This window comes from Lepus europaeus, chromosome X (assembly GCF_033115175.1).
Source record: "Lepus europaeus isolate LE1 chromosome X, mLepTim1.pri, whole genome shotgun sequence".
Lineage (NCBI taxonomy): Eukaryota > Metazoa > Chordata > Mammalia > Lagomorpha > Leporidae > Lepus > Lepus europaeus.
The window spans coordinates 119,006,572-119,027,468 of record NC_084850.1 but is presented as its reverse complement, the minus strand read 5'-3'; the positions used below and the strand labels follow the sequence as shown (position 1 = coordinate 119,027,468).

General features: G+C 39.7%; 1 protein-coding gene across 1 annotated transcript in view; it reads left to right on the top strand.

Moving 5' to 3' along the window:
• Positions 1-20,897, top strand: part of IL1RAPL1 (interleukin 1 receptor accessory protein like 1) — a 665,884-nt gene that overhangs the window by 296,262 nt on the left and 348,725 nt on the right. The gene's annotated exons all lie outside the window — the stretch shown is intronic.

Here is a 20,897-nt window from a genome sequence, read left to right as displayed (position 1 = left end):
GCAATGCTTACTAGATTGAGTAAAAGGAATATGCACTGCTGTCAAAAAGTTGAAATGTAAAATAGCCAAACCCTCTTCTATGGCTCTGATGATAGCAATCAACAGAACAAGAAAGATGCTGTGGCAGGATTCAAAATCTGACTGAAGAGAACTCAGAGAATTATCATGTATTTGGCTTCAGTATCAAATAAATGAATAATGAGGGCCTGATCGTTTGTGAACTTAAAACTGTCACAGTGCCTAGTTTGATTCCCAGATCCACTGCTTCTGGTGCAGCTTCCTGCTATTCATTCCCTGAGAGGCAGGAGATTATAGCTCAATTATTCAGACTCCTGCCACCCATATGGGAGACCAAGACTGAATTCTGGGCTTCTGGCTTTTGCTTGGTGCAGCTATGGCTGTTGTAGGCATTTGAGGAGTGAACCAGCAGGTGGAAGATGTCTCTTCTTATCTCTCTCCTCCTCCCCCCCCCCAACAAATAAAATGCAAATAACTAAAAATTAAGATTTAAAGAGGTAGGAAAAGCTAGAACAGAGTTCTTGTCACCATTTCATTCATTAAAGAGAGGTTTGGAGCTCTTTCTGGCCATAAGGAACAGAGCCACAATTGGGTTAATGATGTTTGGCATTAAGAACCCATAGGAAACTGAAGACAACAGGCAATCATCGCAGCAGCCCCTTGGCTAGCTCAGTGGCAATGGAATGGGCACCACTTATTGTACAGTTGGAGCTCTCATGTTATCTCCTCAGGAGTGGTATCTCTTGGTTTTTTATGATGCTGGTCAATCCAGCACACTTGTTCTCTTAAGGTTGTTGCCAAGACTGACTTAATATTCTTTGTTCCTCTTAACTTCTCTGCTTGCTTTTGATTCTAGATTCAGCTTACTGGTTGGCGGTATTATCTGTTTTCTGCCCTTCTGTTATTTGATGACCCTTCTGTTTGCTTATTGTCAAGATGTCCAAGAGAAAGGATTTCCAAGGTCAATTAATCGCTATTTAGGACAGAGCATCCCAGTTGGACTGGACTCTAATGCCAGACCAGGTGTGGTTGCGTTGGCAAGTGCCTGTCCCAAATCTAATTGCCATGGTTGCAGTTTGGATAAAACACATTCGTTTGTTCATATAGTGTGCACCAATTAAAGTCCTCTTTCATGCCATGCAGAGCATTAGATGCTGGGATTACCCTAGTGTGCAAACAGCAATTATGAATCTTGATTTTTATAAGGGGGGAACAATAACAAAATAAACCCAACTAAAATATACATCCAAAAGAACACAGGTTTGAAAGGAACCTCTCAGAATGAGGCTGTGTTGCCATGACAATCTTGATGAGGCTCTTGTGGAGAGAACTTACAGTCCAGCAGGTGCCTTGTTTGACCTGTTCAAGTAATTTTGGTCAAGATGACTCATGCATATGCAATGTATTCCGGAATTCAAATGAGGGAGAGGAATTGAAAGCAGAATGTGAAAACCATATATTGTCCATATAGTTTCCAGATAATATCTTGAACCAAATGAGTCATAATTAAGTCCAATTAAGAATCAGATAGATAACAATAGAAGTATCTTTAGTTTTCACATTGCTTCGTAGTTGACCATGTAGTGTGGGGAATAGGAGAGTGAAATTACTCAACTTTATAGAACCTTGAAAGTGTAATATATTGGGCATCAAATTGGAATGTCTTTCCACAAGATGGCACTCATAATCTCTTTGATTTTTAATTTATTTTTTGTTAAAAATCATTACTTTTAGAAAATAGAACAAAATATAAGATGGTAACATATGTTTGAAAATGCATGTATTTCATTTCATATACTTTTGACTGTTTTATCCCAATTCTGGTGATTATAATTTGTATCCTTTTGAACGTCAAGAGACATGTTTGAGGGGGGCATGTTTCTATGTAGGTCCTATCCCCGATGTAATTCACATTCTAATATGGTCTGCATGGATTCTTATACAAATCCAAATTTTCAGTATACCAGATTACTGATATTTTAGTATGCTAACTACTTGTTTGAAAATTCTGTTCTACAGTCCAGACCCCACCTCCATCCCTGCAATATTTGGCCTGTACAGAATTAGAACATACTCCTCATACTTAATATTCTGCTATTCACATTTTCCACTTGGATGTATTTTAAAATATACATTAGATTTGTACTGACTCTTTTTTATACTGACTCTTAAGATAGGAGCCTTTATATGTTGATTTCTTCCTTCCAATTTGGCCTTTTATGGTCAATTCTGCCTCCAGACACTCTCTGGAATAACTACTTTAGTAAATGGACTTACAGAATTAGGAGGAGATGGTAGAGAGTACTGGGTTAAAAATGTTGCCATTCTCCTGAATATTCTCTGCACAGGAATTTACCCCCAAAAGTAGGGTAAGAAACAAAGAGACTTTAAAAAGAAGCCCAAAGTGGCCAGCGCCATGGCTCACTTGGCTAATCCTCTGCCTGCAGCACCAGCACCCTGGGTTCTAGTCCCGGTCGGGGCGCCGGATTCTGTCCCGGTTGCTCCTCTTCCGGTCCAGCTCTCTGCTGTGGCCCCGGAGTGCAGTGGAGGATGGCCCAAGTTCGGGCCCTGCACCCGCATGGGAGACCAGGAGGAAGCACCTGACTCCTGCCTTCAGATCGGTGCAGCATGCAGGCCACAGCGCGCCGGCCGTAGCGGCCATTTGGGGGGTGAACCAACGGAAGGAAGACCTTTCTCTCTGTCTCTCCCTCTCACTGTCTAACTCTGCCTGTCAAAAAAAAAAAAAAAGCCCAAAGTAACAATTAAGAGACAGTATTGTTTTCAAGGCTCCAACATAGATCTAATTAGATTATTCCTAGGAAATGAATAAAAAGAGTGACAAAGAAGCAAGAGTTAAATTGGTAATGTCAAAGAATTGTCCAGAACTAAAGATATGCGTGAGTCCTCTGATTAAAAGTGCACTTTGAATGCCCAGTAGGATTAATAAAAATAAATCCACACCTAAGCACATAACAATTAATGAGAATATCTTGATAGTTTACAGAAAGAACATGTAGACTACCTACAAAAGAAAGACAGAATAACATCAAACTTCTCATTAGCAAGGATAAATGGCAGATTACAATAGAGAGATTTCATGAAAGCATTGAAGATAAAATGAGTCAACCTCAAATTCTATGCCTAGCTAAACTATTACTAAGAAGACAAAATAAGGACATTTTTTTTTACATTGAAGGACTTAGACAACTCTCTTTTTTATGATTATTTATTTTCATCTATTTATAAGGATGAATAACAGAGAGAGAGAGGAGGGCACCAAGATGGAGGGGATTTGGGGTGGAGATCTTTCATTGGCTGGTTTACTCCCCAAATACCCTCAACATTCAGGGTTGGATCAGGCCAAAGGCAGAAGCCAGGAGCCCAGAACTTCATCCAGGTCTCCCGTGTGGTGGCAGGGACACACGTACGTAAGCTTCCAGGATGAATTAGCAGGAAGCTCAACCTGAAGCAGAGGACCCTAACTTGAACCAGGCTCTCTAGTATGGGATGTAGGAGTCTTAAGCAATGGCTTAACCCACTGCACCATGGTGCCTGCCCCCAACTTAGACAGTTTTCTACCCATAAATTTGTTGGAAGGAAGGGAAGTTTTTAGAGTAAACAAAAGTGAAGCCAAAGGACAAGAATGGAATTCAAGTAACAATATATTTTTTCAGCTCTTCTTCCAAAAATGACAAAACCCTGCTTCACTGTAAATCAGATTTCCATTATTTTTCCCTTGGAAAACAACTGAAGTAAGGAAAACTTCATAATTTACTCTTGTTTCTTGATGAAACTATCAAAATTCACAATAAATAAATCTTTTAGTGATGGAGTTGACTGACCATAATTCATGATAGTATATAGTAATTGACAGCTTTTGAGCCCAATGTACACTGACAGAAAACTATGCAAAAATGGCCTGTGAATTTTCTTTCTTTTTTGCAAAAGGAAGAGCAAGGCATTTAGACAGGTATACAGGCATTCTGTTGTGCACTGATTACCAAGATTTTCCGTCATTTGAAGTTATGTTTGGCAGATTTCTCCCCTGCTTTGAAATGGGAGAATTGAGATTTCAAATGGACTTGTGAGGCGAAAGTCATGGACAGAACCAGCAACTGACTGCATTGAGTGCTTTTATTATTTTCATGGAAAGTAATATTGAAGAGAATTGTAAAAGCCCTTAATTGTATAACCAGGTGCATTTAGAGAAAAAAATTAATGGATTTTATGTTTTGTTGAAAACTTAAAGTTCTATGCATTTGTTGGGACATTTATTGCCATTTAAACTGTTTTGAAATCGTGATTTGCTAGGGAAATCTTCCATATGGTTTCAAATTAAATTGTGTACAAAGATTAAATAAGCTTTCAATTTGGAACTATTTATTTTGAATCAGGAATTATATATAATATGGAAGGGATTCTTAAGACAACTAGCATTTAACACTAGGCCACAATATTTTCAACTAGGATTGAACAGAGAACAGGATTTGTCACAACTGTATAACAGGGACCAGCAGTTTTCTGAACATTCAAAACAAGAAAAAAGATAAAGAATAAGAAAGGCAGGAGTATCTGAAGGAGAGTCTTTATTCAGCTCTATATCACTTGGTTAAAATAGAGATGTTGTAGTCCTTGGAAATCTCCATGGAGACAACAGAAATTGACCTTGAAAATGCATCCACTACAGGTTTTGTTGTCATTGAGCCTTGATAGCCACTTTAAATCCCTTTTGACATACTTTATGTCCTTCTTTCTTCATCGTAACTAAAAATAATGTGGAAATATGCCTTATTCCTCCATATTCTAGTAGTTAAATGCCTTATATTTCCTAGTTAGGTGATCCCAGTAATTGAAGCTTTCTTCATTATGGACTTTGGCATGGAACTTTGAAAATGACGTAGTATATAGTATAACTTTACTGACTAGAGTTTTAACGAAAATAAAATGTGACTGGGGCTATTTTTCTTATCTGTAGACTATTCTCTTCATGCACTTCTTAATATGATCCTAACTCCCATCTCAGAGCTTGAGAGACTAACCCAAGGCAATATGACTAGAACAAAAATGATCTACCCAGTGTATATTAACATTCAAGCTGATTGTCAAGTTGACAGCAAGAAATGACTTACATTTTAAGCATGTTCATATAAAGTACAAAATGGAAAAAATAAGACTGTGACTTCAAGGTCTGTCTCTTGACTTTATCAAATTGCCTCAACACTATACTGTTAGTGCAGTGGACTGGTCTGGGGTGATTAATTCTCTTATAATCACTGAGGACCACAAATACACTTGCAAAAATAATGACAGATGCCATCGATTTCCACTTTATATTTTATAATTAGAAATCAGAGGCCGGCGCCGTGGCTTAACAGGCTAATCCTCCGCCTTGCGGCGATGGCACACCGGGTTCTAGTACCGGTCAGGGCACCGATCCTGTCCCGGTTGCCCCTCTTCCAGGCCAGCTCTCTGCTGTGGCCAGGGAGTGCAGTGGAGGATGGCCCAAGTCCTTGGGCCCTGCACCCCATGGGAGACCAGGATAAGCACCTGGTTCCTGCCATCGGAACAGCGCGGTGCGCCGGCCGCAGCGCGCCTACCGCGGCGGCCATTGGAGGGTGAACCAACAGCAAAAAGGAAGACCTTTCTCTCTGTCTCCCTCTACTGTCCACTCTGCCTGTCCAAAAAAAAAAAAAGAAATCAGATATGTAAAGTGAAAATTCACAATGCCTTACAGACACTTAAAATCCAGTTAAAATGTCCATCAGTGTAAGATAAATGGAAGCATGTTTCTGACTTGATTATTAAACTTTGTACAATTAACATATTCCCCAGAAAAGGTCCAAGTACTGATTTAGGTTTAGAAATAACACTACCAAACACAGTGTTCCAATTTAGATCCTGTTAGCCTGATAAACCGTCATGTGTGACCATGGATATGTGGGGGCATTTGACTAAGGTCTGAAAGTGATCCATCACATGGAAATATATGAAGGCAGTTCCGGTATTTAGTGAGGACGTAGCAATGTCACTATCATACAGAAAATGAAATGGCTATTATTTGGCCCATCAGACAGATGTATTATTAATGAAAGATAAATTATATGGGGGCTTTAAATGGAGAGCTGATGTTCAGACTATGACATTTATAGTTTAAAAAGATTCTGCAGACAGATAATGGGGACATTTATTGTCAAATAAATTTTTATTATCAAAAATAGCTAATAATTGTGTGTGCATCTATATATATTCATATTCATGTTTCTCAATTCCACCTTTGCTTCTGAAACAATAGTCACTAAAGCAAATGAACTAATGAAATATTACAGAAATATTTTCAATGCATGCAAACTAATTCTTATTTTAACATCAGTGGTACTTTCTTAGAAAATGATCTGAAGATGAAAAGCTAAACAATTTAACTTTAGTTCTTATAACACTTACTGCACTGGTAAATCTACAGTAATATTTGTTTTCTGTCCACACGTTACTGTTTAAATATAAGGGAAATTTGACAATTTGAACAGTTGTAGAGTCTGCCTTTTGTAGCCTGTTTCCTTTGTTCTAGCTTGCAGTTACAAAGAGGACAGTAATGATTCTGAAAATATCTAAAATGCTTTACGTACTGGGGCTGGGATGGTCTGAAGTGGGGAGCCAGGAGCTTCCTCCGGGTCTCCCATGTGGGTGCAGGGGCCCAAGGACTAGGGCCATCTTCTACTGCTTTCCCAGGCCATAGCTGAGAGCTGGATTGGAAGTGGAGCAGCTGGGACTCGAACTGGCGCCTAGATGGAATGCTGGCACTGCAAGCATTGGCTTTCCTGCTGTATCACAGCGCCAGCTCCATCTAGACAGATTTAATACTAAGCTTGCCCAAGATAATAGCCTTGAACAAAAAATGTAAATGAGTATTACAGAGTACCAGGAGGGTGTTCCATTACTGTACCACTGGATCCCATCTAGATAAATTCTGTTGTGCTATACATTGCAGTGATTCACTTGCCAACAAATAACAATAAGTTGTAGAGTGAGCGTTTGGCAAAGTGGTTAGGCCTTCACCTCAGACCCTGGAATCCCATATCTGAGGGCCTAAGTTCAAGTCCCAGCTCCACTTCCAATTCCAGCTTCCTGCTAGCACACCCTGAGAGGCAACAGGTGATAGTTTAACAGGTGTGGGTCCCTGCCACCCACAGGGGAGAACTGAATTGAGTCTCAAGCTCCTGGCTTTGGCCTTGCCCAACCCTAGCCATCGAGGGCATTTGGGGAATGAACCACTATATGGGAGTTCACTATGTCTCCCTGTCTTTTACATAAAAGAAAAATCAACATTTTTGAAAGGCAAAAGTTTGCAACAAGACATTCTAATCTTATATTTGAATTGCTGCATTGTAAATACTTATAGAAATGAAAGAGGAAGAACATTTAGGAAAAATATTGTGTATCTTATTTGTCCTTCATCCAAAGGATATCTTTACGATCATTTGTCTAAACAGAATTTCTCTTGAGTGTGCTGTTCACATTGTAATGCTGATTTGAAGCCCTTTACTAGCCCAAAAGAATAATTTAAATATTACATTTAAGGCTAGGATCCTCAAACTATATTAAAGCATAGATTACCTTAACATCTGTAGCCTAGAATGCTCACAAATAAGATTAATTCCTAGTAGTTTCTGTTTATGTAATTAAGTCTGTCAAGAGGCTGATAACATTTGCTATCATGAAAAATACACCAGGTTATTCTAGATATATCACAGTTTGCTGTTCTAATATCCTTTTCTGATATTGTTTCTATAGTCTTTAGGTATCACCCCCCCCCATTGATTCTCTTATTCGTGTACTTGTATATTCCCATATGTGAAATATACAATGTAGAGAAACGTAGATGTATTTGCAGTGCAGAATGTCCTCAGTTGCATTGCAGAAGTTGTTTTGTGGCATGCAGGATTTCCTAGTATTTTTGGGAGAGTGGGAGGGAAAAGACTGGATGAAAGAATGGTCATTTCAGTGCCAGAGGATCTTATCATTTATGTCCCTCCCCACTGTGATGCCACCATCTTCTGTAATGCTTGTCTCAGGATTAAGAGCACCTGGAGGTCTGAGAGTTTAATGATGCCTTTTTTGTTCATTATTTTAATAAATGAATAATTATTAAGCAAGAATCAGTGAAGTACTGTTCTTGATTGCAAAATCTGGCAAGGCCATGTAAATTCCCTCAGAGAGCCTTTTATTTTACAAGTAGTCAAAAATGTGTAATGGTCCTTATTTTATTTAGGCTCATATCAAGATATTATAGGGTTAAGGCTTGTATCATGATCTTTTAAATTTTTGTGTCTTTGCTTCTTTTTGTTTTATTTTCAAACCAGTTTGTGAGCAAGCGGTTTTATTTTGGTCTAAAATATAGCTTTCCATTTTAAGACAGTTGTAATTTCTTACAGTTCCTATGCTAATGAATCCAAATTAAAGTATATAATCATTCAACTCAAATATGTAGCTGACCATATTAAACCAACTTCAGGAAGTAAAGTGTTATTTATTGGAAGTTGAAGTCAAAAGCATTGCACATAATTTGTATTAGATACTCTCCAAAGTCATTTTCTGATTAATGGAGACTGTCTTAATATTAAATGACTGACGCTGGTGCCACGGCTCAATAGGCTAATCCTCCGCCTGCGGCGCCAGCTGCCCAAGTTCTAGTCCCAGTTGGGGCACCGATTCTGTCCCGGTCGCTCCTCTTCCTGTCCAGCTCTCTGCTGTGGTCCGGGAGTGCAGTGGAGGATGGCCCAAGTGTTTGGGCCCTGCACCCCATGGGAGACCAGGAGAAGCACCTGGCTCCTGGCTTCGGATCAGCGTGGTGCGCCGGCCACAGTGCCCCGGCCACAGCGGTCATTGGAGGGTGAACCAACGGCAAAGGAGGACCTTTCTCTCTGTCTCTCTCTCTCTCACTGTCCACTCTGCCTGTCAAAAAAAATATTAAATGACTGATATTTAATGAATAACTCTGGCCATTACAATTTCTTCATCTTTGAATTAACAATATGAGAGCATTATTGTGCAAGAATGGTTGACATTTTACAAATTCAGAATTTCTTAACACATTCATACAATAAAATTAAAGCCCTTTTCCAAAAGTACTCCGTATTTAGAGGCTCTGCATAAAATATCTATCCTAGCATTTCCCAAATTTTATTCCAAGTAAATGTTCTCTTCAAAAAAGTGTCCCATGGTCAAACAAGTTTAGAGAATGCTGCATGCTTACTCTCTGTATAGAAATTCACAATATTTATAATTTGTCTCCCTTTAGAAAAGGAAAACTATTACAAACACCTTATTTGTGTATAGAGAATTCTATGAACACCATAGTATTTCTATCAGTCTTTGAAATTTTAACAAATGATGTACATTCCTATCGTGTATAAAAACCTTTTCTTTAATTGAAATTATTACATAAAAAACCAACAATAGTATTGCTGTAATCCCTTTGGGCTGCTGTAAGAGTATCTCTCTGACTGAGACATTTCTCTTTCACAGTTCTAGAAGCTGAACCAAAATCAGGGTGCCATCAGGTCAGTGTCTGATGAGAGTCCTTTGCTTCACAGATGGTTCCTTGTTATTCCATCTTCACATGAAAGGGCAAACAGGCTTCTTAAGACCTCTTTTCTAAGCGTACTAATTCCATTCCCTAGGAATCTACCCTCTTCATCTAATCACCTCCAAAAGTTCTCACTTCTTAATATCAACACACTGAGGATTGGATTTCAACCTAGTGATATTGGAGGAATATACACATTCCAACTGTAGCAAAAATTTGGGGAATATTTGAAAAATATAGTAAGAATACAATTGACTTGTTCAAGTTCACAGTGACAAAGGATGGACACTATCAAGTTGCCTTTGTTCCTATCTTTCCTCAACTCTAATAAATTTTCACACAAAGCTTCATTTCTTATCTAGTTTTATTATCATTTTCTGTCTCTTGAAAACTTGAATGAGACTTCCATTTGATGTGATGAGAGAAATGTGAAGCAGTTCCTGAGTCACTTTCTAGGTGACATGGTGACTTGCATTGGGTTTCAAAAAATTATCTGATTTAAAAAAAAATTTTTTTTTGTTCTTCATGCTCCCATCAGTGACATTTCTCTGTGAAAGTGAGATGGAATCAGCAAGAGCCCTTTAGGTAAATCAACATAAAAATCATTTTGACAAGTATAATGACAATCATTGATCTGTTAAACCATGTTGCAAGAGAAATTGATTTGTGGCTAACTACCTAGTTTTGTTACTCCAGAAACCGGGTAATATGACATATATGTTCACGGTTTAAAGCAATGCCTCTCAATGGGAAAAATGCATCTGGACTGGAGGAACCATAAATACCTGAGAGGATGTCACAGCTTTGAGCTTCCCTGGGTACAGGGATCCTTGCTATAGAGCATGTCCCTTGGGAGCATTTGGAAGCTTTGCCACTGGACTTGTTCCAAGCAACAATCTGTGAAGGATAGTTCCACTATCTTCTTTATTTGAATCTGTTCCCTTGAACCTAGACTGCATTACCTGGAGAGATAATAGCTCTCAGGGCTTTGTGGAGGTTGTCATCCACATGCATTGCTGCAAGGTCTCTTGTGGACAGGACCTTTGTCACCTCACATCTATCTTTTGAGTAGACTCATGGCTACTCCAGCCTACATAGTCTTGAAAGTCTGAGTGTTGAGTTTAGACCTATAATCATTCCCTGGAAGGCATTAAAATGGTTTTTCTCTAATCAGAATATATAGCATTATTCTTATACTCTGTCATCATTTCTAAAATGGAGACTAAAGTAGGGCTTCTCCAAGTGTGGATCTCAGATAATGCTCAACAGAATCACCTGGGATACAGATTCTCAGGTCCTAACCTCGAACAGTTAAATCACAACCTCCCTGCAATCTTTATTTTTTTTAAGATTTATTTATTTATTTGAAAGGCAGAATTACACAGAGAGAGGGCAAGACAAACAGAAAAAGAGAGATTTTTCCAACCACTGGTTCACTCTTCCAAATGGCTTCAGTGGCTGGGGTTAGGACAAGCCGAAGCCAGGAGCCTGAAACTCCATCTGGGTTTCCCACGTGGGTGGCCTGTGCCCAAAGACTCGAGGCATTTTCTGCTGTTTTCCCAGGTGCATTAGCAGGGAGCTGTATTGGAAATGGAGTAGCAGGGACTGGAAACAGAGCTCATATGGGATGCTCGCATCACAGGTGGTGGCTTAACCCACTGCACCACAACACCAGCCCCTCAATCTTCATTTTAAGTAACTCCTCCTCCCTAGGATTCTGGAGTACTCAGGTGCATCAGATGCGCCTGAGATTATTTTCACTTGATCTTAGCCAAAAGGCTGAGAAGCGATACGAGATTAATATCTAATTCTGGCGCTTGACCTTATAACTCTTATAACTCCATGGCCTTATGATTCTTGTGGTTTATTCATTCCATTTTACATGATGTCTTATTGCAATTCAAAATCAAGTTTCTTCAGAAGACCATCAAGGAATAAGTAACTGGGAGTTTCAGAGATGGTAACAGCCTAGAGCTAATTTCTTTAAGTCAGGTTTGACGAATCCCTGGAAGAGTTTATTCTAATTGTCCGCCTCTTTCAAGGTCCTCTTGGTTTCCTATGATTGTTAGGATTATTAAGACAAACAACACCTTACTTCCATATGATAACTCTGTCTGAACTGTTACCTAGTCTTTTTTTCCAACATGCTATAACCATTGTTGCCTTGACTGTAAGGTGGGGCTATTGCTGGAAGGTCATAGATTGTATTAGGTCTTACCAAACAAGTAAAAATCAATATTTTCACTCTCTTTAGGAGAATGAGTTTCATATATACTTGAGATGAAAGAAAAATTCCCTTTGTTGTTTTGCTGAAGTTGTCAAGCCTTCCATTAGTCTAGGTTAAGTTTCTGGGGTTATGAATTTGATTTTGGTTTCTAATATTGATTTATATTTCATAAAGACTTTGGTGGTTACAAAAATACCCCTCAGTAAATTCTACTTCAAGGGCATTGCTTAGTTCAAAAATGGAATATGTTTCTCAGTCATTTTAAGTCTATTTTATTGCTTAAATAATCAGTGAAATAGGAAATTGCTGTGAATTATGAAAGGCTATTAGACAGTGATTCCAGGCCACCCAGAGTTTTGCATTCATTTTAGGATCTTGAATTTAAGAAAACTGGATGAGATTCAGATTCTATTTTGTCAATTTTACCACAATGTTACTGAAAGTAGTTTAAGATTTTGTTCTCCTTGAGGGCATATATCTTTGACATACTTATATATTTTCCTTAGTGTTTTTTACACTGTAGATGCTTTATGCACATTTCATAAATGAGTGGACAAATAAATGTTATGAAAAAATTTAAAAAATGGAAAGTACTGTTATCAGAGTCCAGGATGAAATAAAATAGCAGTCTTCCACATGCTATAACACCCCACTCCAGGCAGCAAACTCTCCTCACCCCAGCCTGCCACACATTTTCAGAAGTCCTCAGACTTCTCTGTGTTGCTCCCAAACTCCCCTGACCCAGAAATAGATTTCCTTTTCCCTCAGTACCTGTCTGAACTCCCTGCCTTGCAGAGAGTAATGCAGGAAATGAAGACGTGCAGTCGTAAGACACACTTAGAATTTCAGTCAATGTGACATATGAGAAAGGCATTTTTGGATAGGAGCCTAAAATACTGTTAGGGAGGTGGCCTCTGCTTACACCTCCACGTTTTGCCATTTCTGCTATAACCTGATATAAGTTTTGATTCGTAAGGTACTTTTGATAAGTACCTTTCTTTAGTAGAGGTAAGAAGTAGAAGGAGAAATGAACAATCTCTCATTTCTGTGTACCAGTTTTCTCAACCTTGGCTGAATATTAACATCACCTGGGGAGCTTTTTAAACTCCTGATGGCCAGGCCAAACTCCAAACCAGGTAAATCAGAATTTCTGGGGATGGAATCCAACTGTCAGTGTGTTTAAAGCTCCCAGAAAATTAAATCATGAGAGCCACGCATCTAAATAAGGATGAAGAATGCAGATCGCTAATGCTTAGAGAGTTGTGTTAAGAAGTCAGGTGAGAAGAATTGGGAATGGTGCATTCTGGGAATCAGAGAGCAAACATAAAGCCTGTTTAGCTACACCCAAGTGTTGCACCATGGAAGGGAGCAGCTGATTCAGAGGGCCAGCTCCAGGAGCAGATCCCCTAAAGGTAAAACACCTTTCTGCTTTTCTCTGTGAGCTTGAAAGAGTAACTTCTCCCCTTCTCTGTGTGAGATTGAAAGAGTAACTTCCTTATGCCCCAGTTTTCTCATTAGTAAAGTGAAGATGATGGTCATATCTATCTCTTAAGGTTGTGAGGATAAGATGAAACCATAAGCGTAAATCATTTAGCCTTATGTGGGGCATATCACAAACACACTCTACACATTAGTGCTATTTTATGATGATAAGCCTTGAAAAACTAAAATTCACTTGTTTGTTTAACAGGGAGTTGGTTTCCCATCTAGGGGAGAGGGGGGAAGAATAAGAGCTAGGAAAACAGGAACCATAAGGTTCTGAAATAATTTTAGTATTTCTTTTTGTTTTGTTTTTTTTTTTTTTTTAGATTCATTTTGAAAAGGTTACAATGGTGGGGTGGGGGGGAGGAGAAAGAGAGGGAGGGAGAAAGTGACAGGGAAGGAGAGGGGGAGAGAGAGACAATAGGAATCTTCCAGACGCTGGTTCACTTAAAAGATTGCTTCAATGGCCTGGCTGAAACCAGGAGCCAGGAACTGTAAGATCGTCACAAGACACACCAATCACCAGTGTAAGGGAAAGGGTTTTTTGTAGAAAACTCAGCAGGCTGGAGGGATGGGGCAAGGAAGGACAAAGAGTGAGAAGAAGAGCGTAAGAGAGAGAGAGACCTAGAGGTCAGGAGACGGGGATGGGGGGAGAGAGCGAGAGAGGAGAGGAACAGAGAGAAGAGAGGGAGAGAGCCACATCTTCAGGAGCTGGTCCTTTTAAAACGTTGCAGGAGGGCGGGCATGGAAGTAGGAGCAACGAATTCCATTAGGATGAGGGTGGAGCTGACACTGGTGGTTGAGCCATGTGGCCACCTGGCTTCCAGCAATGGCAGTGGGGGCTAGAGGCTAGGATGGTGCCAGGGTGTAGATTGCACCATAGAGAAGACTCTGCCATTTTCCTGACATTACCCCCTTTTGTTTTTTATAAAGCAGTTTTATGGGATTACATTAGTCCCAAATGTGCAGGAGGGGAGAAGGGGCGATGGTCTGTCTGCTATAGCTGCTTCCTGCCGACATGGGGTGATGAGGTACTCTCTGCTGGCATGGGGCGATGTCTCAAGCCACTGTCTCCTGGGTGGGGAGCCGAGTATATCCCTGTAGCAGCATTTGGTTGACCGCCTGGTTGCTGAAGGCCTTGGTTCGTTCCATTAACACCTGCTGTAAACACTTAAACAGACACTGTAGTATAAAAGAAAGGGTGAGAATAGCAACGAATGCTCCTAAGAGTGACATTAACCAGGTAATGGGAGGATCTCTGGACCCTTGTGAGGATTGTTCGATGGACGTGTTTCTCAAGAAGTTTTCTTTTCGATCATTTTGTCCTAACCTTCAACCCCCTCAAGAATTTGTGGCTGTCTTCATTTCCTGCTATTTCTTGCTCTTTTATATTCTTGCACCTCAAGTTTTATGATACTTCCAAGAGTTGGAAGTGACATGCTAACAAATGGATGGTTTTAAGCAGTACCAGTTTAAATTTTGTTGTAGAGTAAACTATCTCAGAACAAAAAAAAAACTTGAGGCTTAAGCAAAATGAAAACGGTTGTTTTAAGTATTGAGTCAGCAATTTGGGCTGTGCTCTGCTAAATTGTTGCTCTGCTGGGCCCACTCCTGCATCCTGTCAGCTGTTGGTCATCAGGGCTGCTCATTATCTCAGGGTTAGCTGACAGGGGCTACTGGGCCATGTGGCTCTCATTATCTAGCAAGTTAGTGTGCAATAGAAGAGTTGCTGGGAGTAGAAGAGTGGAAGCTCTCAAGGTCAAGAATTGGAGCTGCTACCACCTACTTTAACCACATTCTCTTGGTCAGAGGAAATCGTAAGGCAGGCCAGATCCAAGGGAAAAAGGAGATGGACTCTACTTGTGATGGATGTCGTTTAAAGGTATTGTGGCTAGTTGTTGTAATCTTTTGCAATTGCCTGTTGAAATAGAGTAAATGAGGTCAGAGTGAGGATGATGGCGATGAACTTTTAAGAGGCATATTTGAGAGGTTTTGACAAATGATTGGGTGTGCATGGTGGGGGACAGAAAGGACATGAAGGTGAAGCCACAGTAATTATGAGAACTGAACTTTGATTATCTGGAATAGGGAAGCTAGAAGGTCACAGAGTAAAATAGGGTCTTATATATATATCGGCTTTTAGAAAATTGTGAACTGTACTTTTCTGAAATTGCATTTTTTTTCTGCAACCATTTTCTGCCAAGGACAAGCCATATTGTAAAATTTATTAATTAAGGACTCAAATGACCAATTAGACTTTCTGTTTCTTACATGACGCCTTCATAAACTTTTGGAATGCTAATAAAATATATAAATAATATATGTAGTTTATAGTTCAAAAGAATATTCCTCTAGTTTGAACCCCAAAGCAAGTTATTCAAAGTTTAAAAATTAAAATATCTAAATCTAGGCTGAGGCCAAAGTTGGTGTAATATCTTAAAAAGAATGTAACAAATTTATGGGAATAAAAAAGGCCCAGTGGCCCTTAGCTGTTATTTTTATTTGTTGGTGGAATATATCATACAGAGTTCTCAAAAAAAAATTTGTTTCTGTTACAGATTGGCTCTCATGAATATGGTGTTAAATCACTTAACCATTTTATATAGGCCACTGGACTGTGAAATAAAATTGGACAAATCAAACATTTTCCACAACATAATCCCCCATCCCTATTTAGTATTCACAATAATTTTGCTATAGTTTTTTTGTTCATTACAGTATTTTGCCCTAAAAAGTCCTTCTTTTCATTGGATGCACATTATTTAAGGAAATATTGAAATAGCATATTCCCTCAGTTAAAATTCTTTAATTTGGAAAATACCCAATACCACTTAGTGATTTTTAAAATTTTTATTTTTAAACAGACTTATTTAAAAGGCAGAGTTACAGAGTTAGAGAGAGAGACCGATCTTCCATCCCCTGGTTCACTCCCCAAATGGTCACAATGGCCAGGACTGGGTCAGGCCAAAGCCAGGAGCCTGGAACTCCATCTGGGTCTCCCACTTGGGTGGCACAGGCAAGCACTCAAGCCATTTTCCATTTCTTTCCAAGCACAGTAGCAAAGCTGTATCAAAAGTGGATTAGCGGGGCTGGCACCATGGCTCACTTGGTTAATCCTCTGCCTGCGGTGCCAGCATCCCATATGGGCACCGGGTTCTAGTCCCGGTTGCTCCTCTTCCAGTCAAGCTCTGTGCTATGGCCCAGGAAGGCAGTGGAGGATGGCCCAAGTGCTTGGGCCCCTGCACGGGAGACCAGGAAGAAGCACCCGCCTCCTGGCTTCGGATCAGTGCAGCGCCAGCCATAGCGGCTATCTGGGGGGTAAATGAATGGAAGGAATACCTTTTTCTCTGTCTCTATTTCACTGTCTGTAACTCTACCCGTCAAAAAAATAAAGTGGGTTAGCCAGGACTTGAACCGGCACCCATATGGAATGCCAGCATTACAAGCAGCGGTTTAACCCGCTGTACCACAATACCAGCACTTATTTATTATCACTTAATATCTTCATCATGTAAAATGTTTTTAAGTAATAAGTTATTTTTTTCTCTCCCCTCCAAACGTATTGGCCTTGACTGCTGGTGGTGTCTACATGAAAGCTGGCCCTACAGGACAGGATAGCCTGTGTTACTAACTCAAGCATGGAGAAATTACTTACTTATATTTTCTTAAGGTGTTTTCTTGGTCCATTACTTAACTACTTCCACATTACTGCTGCATAATAAGCCATCAGAAAATGCAATGAATCAAACACTGATACTTAATTTTCTCTCAGACATCTTTGGATCTGCTGGTGGTTTGTTCATCTATACTGTGCTTAGCTGAGTTAGACTCACAGTGAAAGTTGGGTGTCAGGCTAGGCCATGTGTCTCTCATTTTCCTTGAATTTGTCAAAGGTTTTGAGCGTGATGTGGCTGTAGGAAGATGACTCTGACAGCAATTACTGTCAATTTGAATGCAGATGATGAGGTATCTCAATACATAAGGTGTAAAGCAGGAAACAACATGCAAGTATACCTTTATTGACTTAAAACAGATGACAAGCAATTCCATTTTCCTATACTATTGAATTCCCCATTCTGTTTGTGAATGTGAGCTTTGCTCATCAATTTATGGACTCCAATATGACTCATTCTATCTTAATCTCAGCCTGAAGTAACTATGTATTACAGAAATAAAACACTTTCCGTCTCAATGTAGTTCAAACCAGGTTAAATGAGATGGCTCTCCCTGAGCAAGTGCAGCAGGTCTCCACATATATTATATCACATATGCCTTGAGCATTTGTGTGAGTTTTATACATTGCACAGATATGTGTCTTTAAATACAAAGAAAAGATGCTGGAACAGTACATGCTTTAAAATTGATTTATTGCTTTCAGGTTTCTTTTGTGCTGATTTTAAATAAAGTATTTTTCATGTAAGTAGATGTGAAATGGATTTCTGCACTACTAACACTGAAAGTAGTTTTTGAGATCACATAACCTGACTTTCACATTTGTCAGATGAAAGAGTGTAACTCTTAACGTGTCAAGTGACTACACAGAGGTTTAACGGTGAGTCACTCGTGGAGCTGGAAATGAAATCTAGTTCTTCTGACTACCTGATTCCAATTGGCTGTTTCCATCTTACTGTTGTATGTCCCACAAGTCCCTGGCAGGACAAAAGGTCAATGGCAGGTTTAGATGCGAAAAGGAGATAGTTAGGTTTTTTATTCTGTTGTGTAGGAGATGTTTAAAATGTGCTTTAATTCCTAAACCAGCTTTGCAGGCGCCTTGTGAGTGCATGTCCTTCTGAAACCTCTCTTGGCATCCTATAGTTGAGCCTGCCTTTGTTACCTTGGAGTTCATGGGGCACTTTACATAACAGGGATGTCATAAAGGATGGGAAGCTTACCTCTTACTGCTTTTCCGCCCTGTCACAGATAGTAGGCACTTCTGGCTGTTAATGTTGTTGAATGTCAGCTGCCCACAAAACAAACAGAATAACTTGTTGGATGTAGGAATAAGTGTACGAGATTAAAGAATTAAAGATTAAAGAAGAGCAATATCTTGGTCAAGTCTCGGTAACGTAACAAAAGGAGTTTCAGCCCAGGCTGGGTTATTTTAGAGTGTTGTAAAGTGAGAAGATGGCCAAGGATTGGGCTGAGTTATGTAATAATAAGTGTGATGAACACAGTAGTATAAGGAGCATGACCTTATTGATGTGCTAAGGTATTAGTCTTGATGAATCAAGTATTTGATTAGCTTAGTCTTCTTGTTCGAGAGAAGGTATTTCTGGGAATAAGTAGTTAATATATTTGTCTGATTCTAGCGCCCATCTTCCCAGAATTGCTTAATACAAGAAAATACATTGGTGTTAGTTTTCAGTATTTATTTATTGACTGATCATCCTTATATCATCCTGAAAAGGAAACCAGGCAAACTAAAAGTTATATTCGGGGAACAGTTTCTGAATAACACTTAGAAAATTGGAAACAGCAACCTATTTATTTCTATACTAACATAACTATAAAACTAATGATGCAGTCAGTCTATTAAAAGTACATATTGGGGGGGGGCGGCCCTGTGGCTCAGCGGGTTAACGCCCTGGCCTGAAGCACTGGCATCCCATATGGGCACCGGTTCTAGTCCCGGCTGCTCCACTTCAAATCCAGCTCTCTACTGTGGCCTGGGAAAGCTGTAGAAGATGCCCCAAGTCCTTGGGCCCCTGCACCCACGTGGGGGACCTGGAGGAAGCTCCTAGCTCCTGGCTTTGGATTGGTGCAGCTCCGGTCATTGTGGCCAATTGGGGAGTGAACCAGCAGATGGAAGACCTCTCTCTCTGCCTCTTCTCTGTGTAACTCTGACTTTTAAATAAATAAGTAAATCTTAAAGTGTACATTGGCAGGACTGGTGCTGGGCTCAGCAGGTGAAGCTGCCACCTGCAGTGCCGGCATCCCATATTGGTGCTGGTTCGAGTCCCTGCTGCTCCACTTCCTATCCATCTCTCCACTATGGCCTGGGAAAGCAGTAGAGGATGGCCCAAGTCCTTGGGCCCCTGCACCAGCATGGGAAGACCCGGAGGAAGCTCCTGGCTTCAGCCTAGTCGAGCCCTGGCTCTTGCGGCCATTTGGGGAGTGAACCAGCAGATATAAGATCTCTCTGAATCTTTGTCTCTCCTTCTCTCTCTCTCTATAACTCTGAGTTTCAAATAAAGTAAATCTTAAAAAGGGGGTAGGGAATTGCAGATCTCAAAAGAAGGCTTCAAAATACTTACTATGCAATACCATTGATCCTAGAGTGTACACTTTCTAGTTTCCTTTGTCCTGACCTCATAGTAACATTGCATATATATAACTGCAGGTGGCTGCTCGGACACGGGTCTTCTGCTTTCTTGTGCTTTGCCTGTATGTCCAAGACTTGGTCTCAGTCTCTATTCCCTGATCCCTGCCATTACTCTACTTGATTCAGTAACTTGTATATATGGCCTTCCTAGAATTTGACCATTGTCCATACTCTGTCCATATTACTGTTTGCAGGTGGCTTACACTACTGTACTCCCTAAAGCCTGCTCAAGGACATCACTCCAGTAAATTTCCCATCTCAGCCATCATCATCTTTCATATTGCTGAATTCTCCTGAAAGCATAGAAATACGTGGTTGTTTCTTCCATGCTTAAAAAAAAAAAAAAAACAAAAAAAAAAAAACAAAAAAAAACGAGGTGGGGGAGGGGAGACGAGACATACTGATCCCAATTGCCATTATCTCTTTCTAATTACTGCAATGTACCTTTTATTTCTTAAGTTTCTTTGGTTACTTTATTTTCTCCCCCCTCTATTTTCCCCTGAATTGACCCCCATAAAGCCTTCACTCTCAGCACTCCACTGAAAGTGTAGTTTAAGGTCACTCTGGAGTTGCATTTTGCTAAATGCAATGACATTTCTCAGTCTTCATCTTGTTTCACATCTCAAGGACATTTCACCTGATCAATTCCTTCTCTATGAAACCTTTTCTCCTCTTGATTTCCAAGATACCACATTGCCTGTTTTTCCTCCTTTTTAGACGATTCTCCTTTTTTTTTTTCTTACTTAAAGTTTATTTTACTGTGTTAAGAGCACATGAGATCAACCCTTTTAACAAATGAAGTTCATGATACAGTATACAGCGTCTTCAAGAAATTCATTGAAAATGTGCATTATGAAAAAACTGCACATGCATTTTAAAAAATTTGTGCCAAAATAAACATTCAACTCTATTTTCCCATGCACTTGGTGAAGTAACTCTGCATTGCTATGCTGTAAATGTGTTAATCCATTTTGTGAGTTGCTTTTTCATTCTGTTTTTATTTACTTGATTGTATAGACTTTTTAGTTCTAAGTAGTATCATTTATTTTTGTTGTTGGTAGCATAGCCAAGAAATCATTGGTAATACTAATGTCTATAAAGCTTTCCCCCATCTGTTTTGTAGTTTTACATGTTCACATCTTACATTTAAGTCTGTAATCCATTTTAGTTGATTATTGTTCAGTTCAGAGTTCAGTTTCATACTCTTTCATATGGATATACAAATTTTCCAACACAATTTGTTGAAGAAACTGGTTTTTCCATTG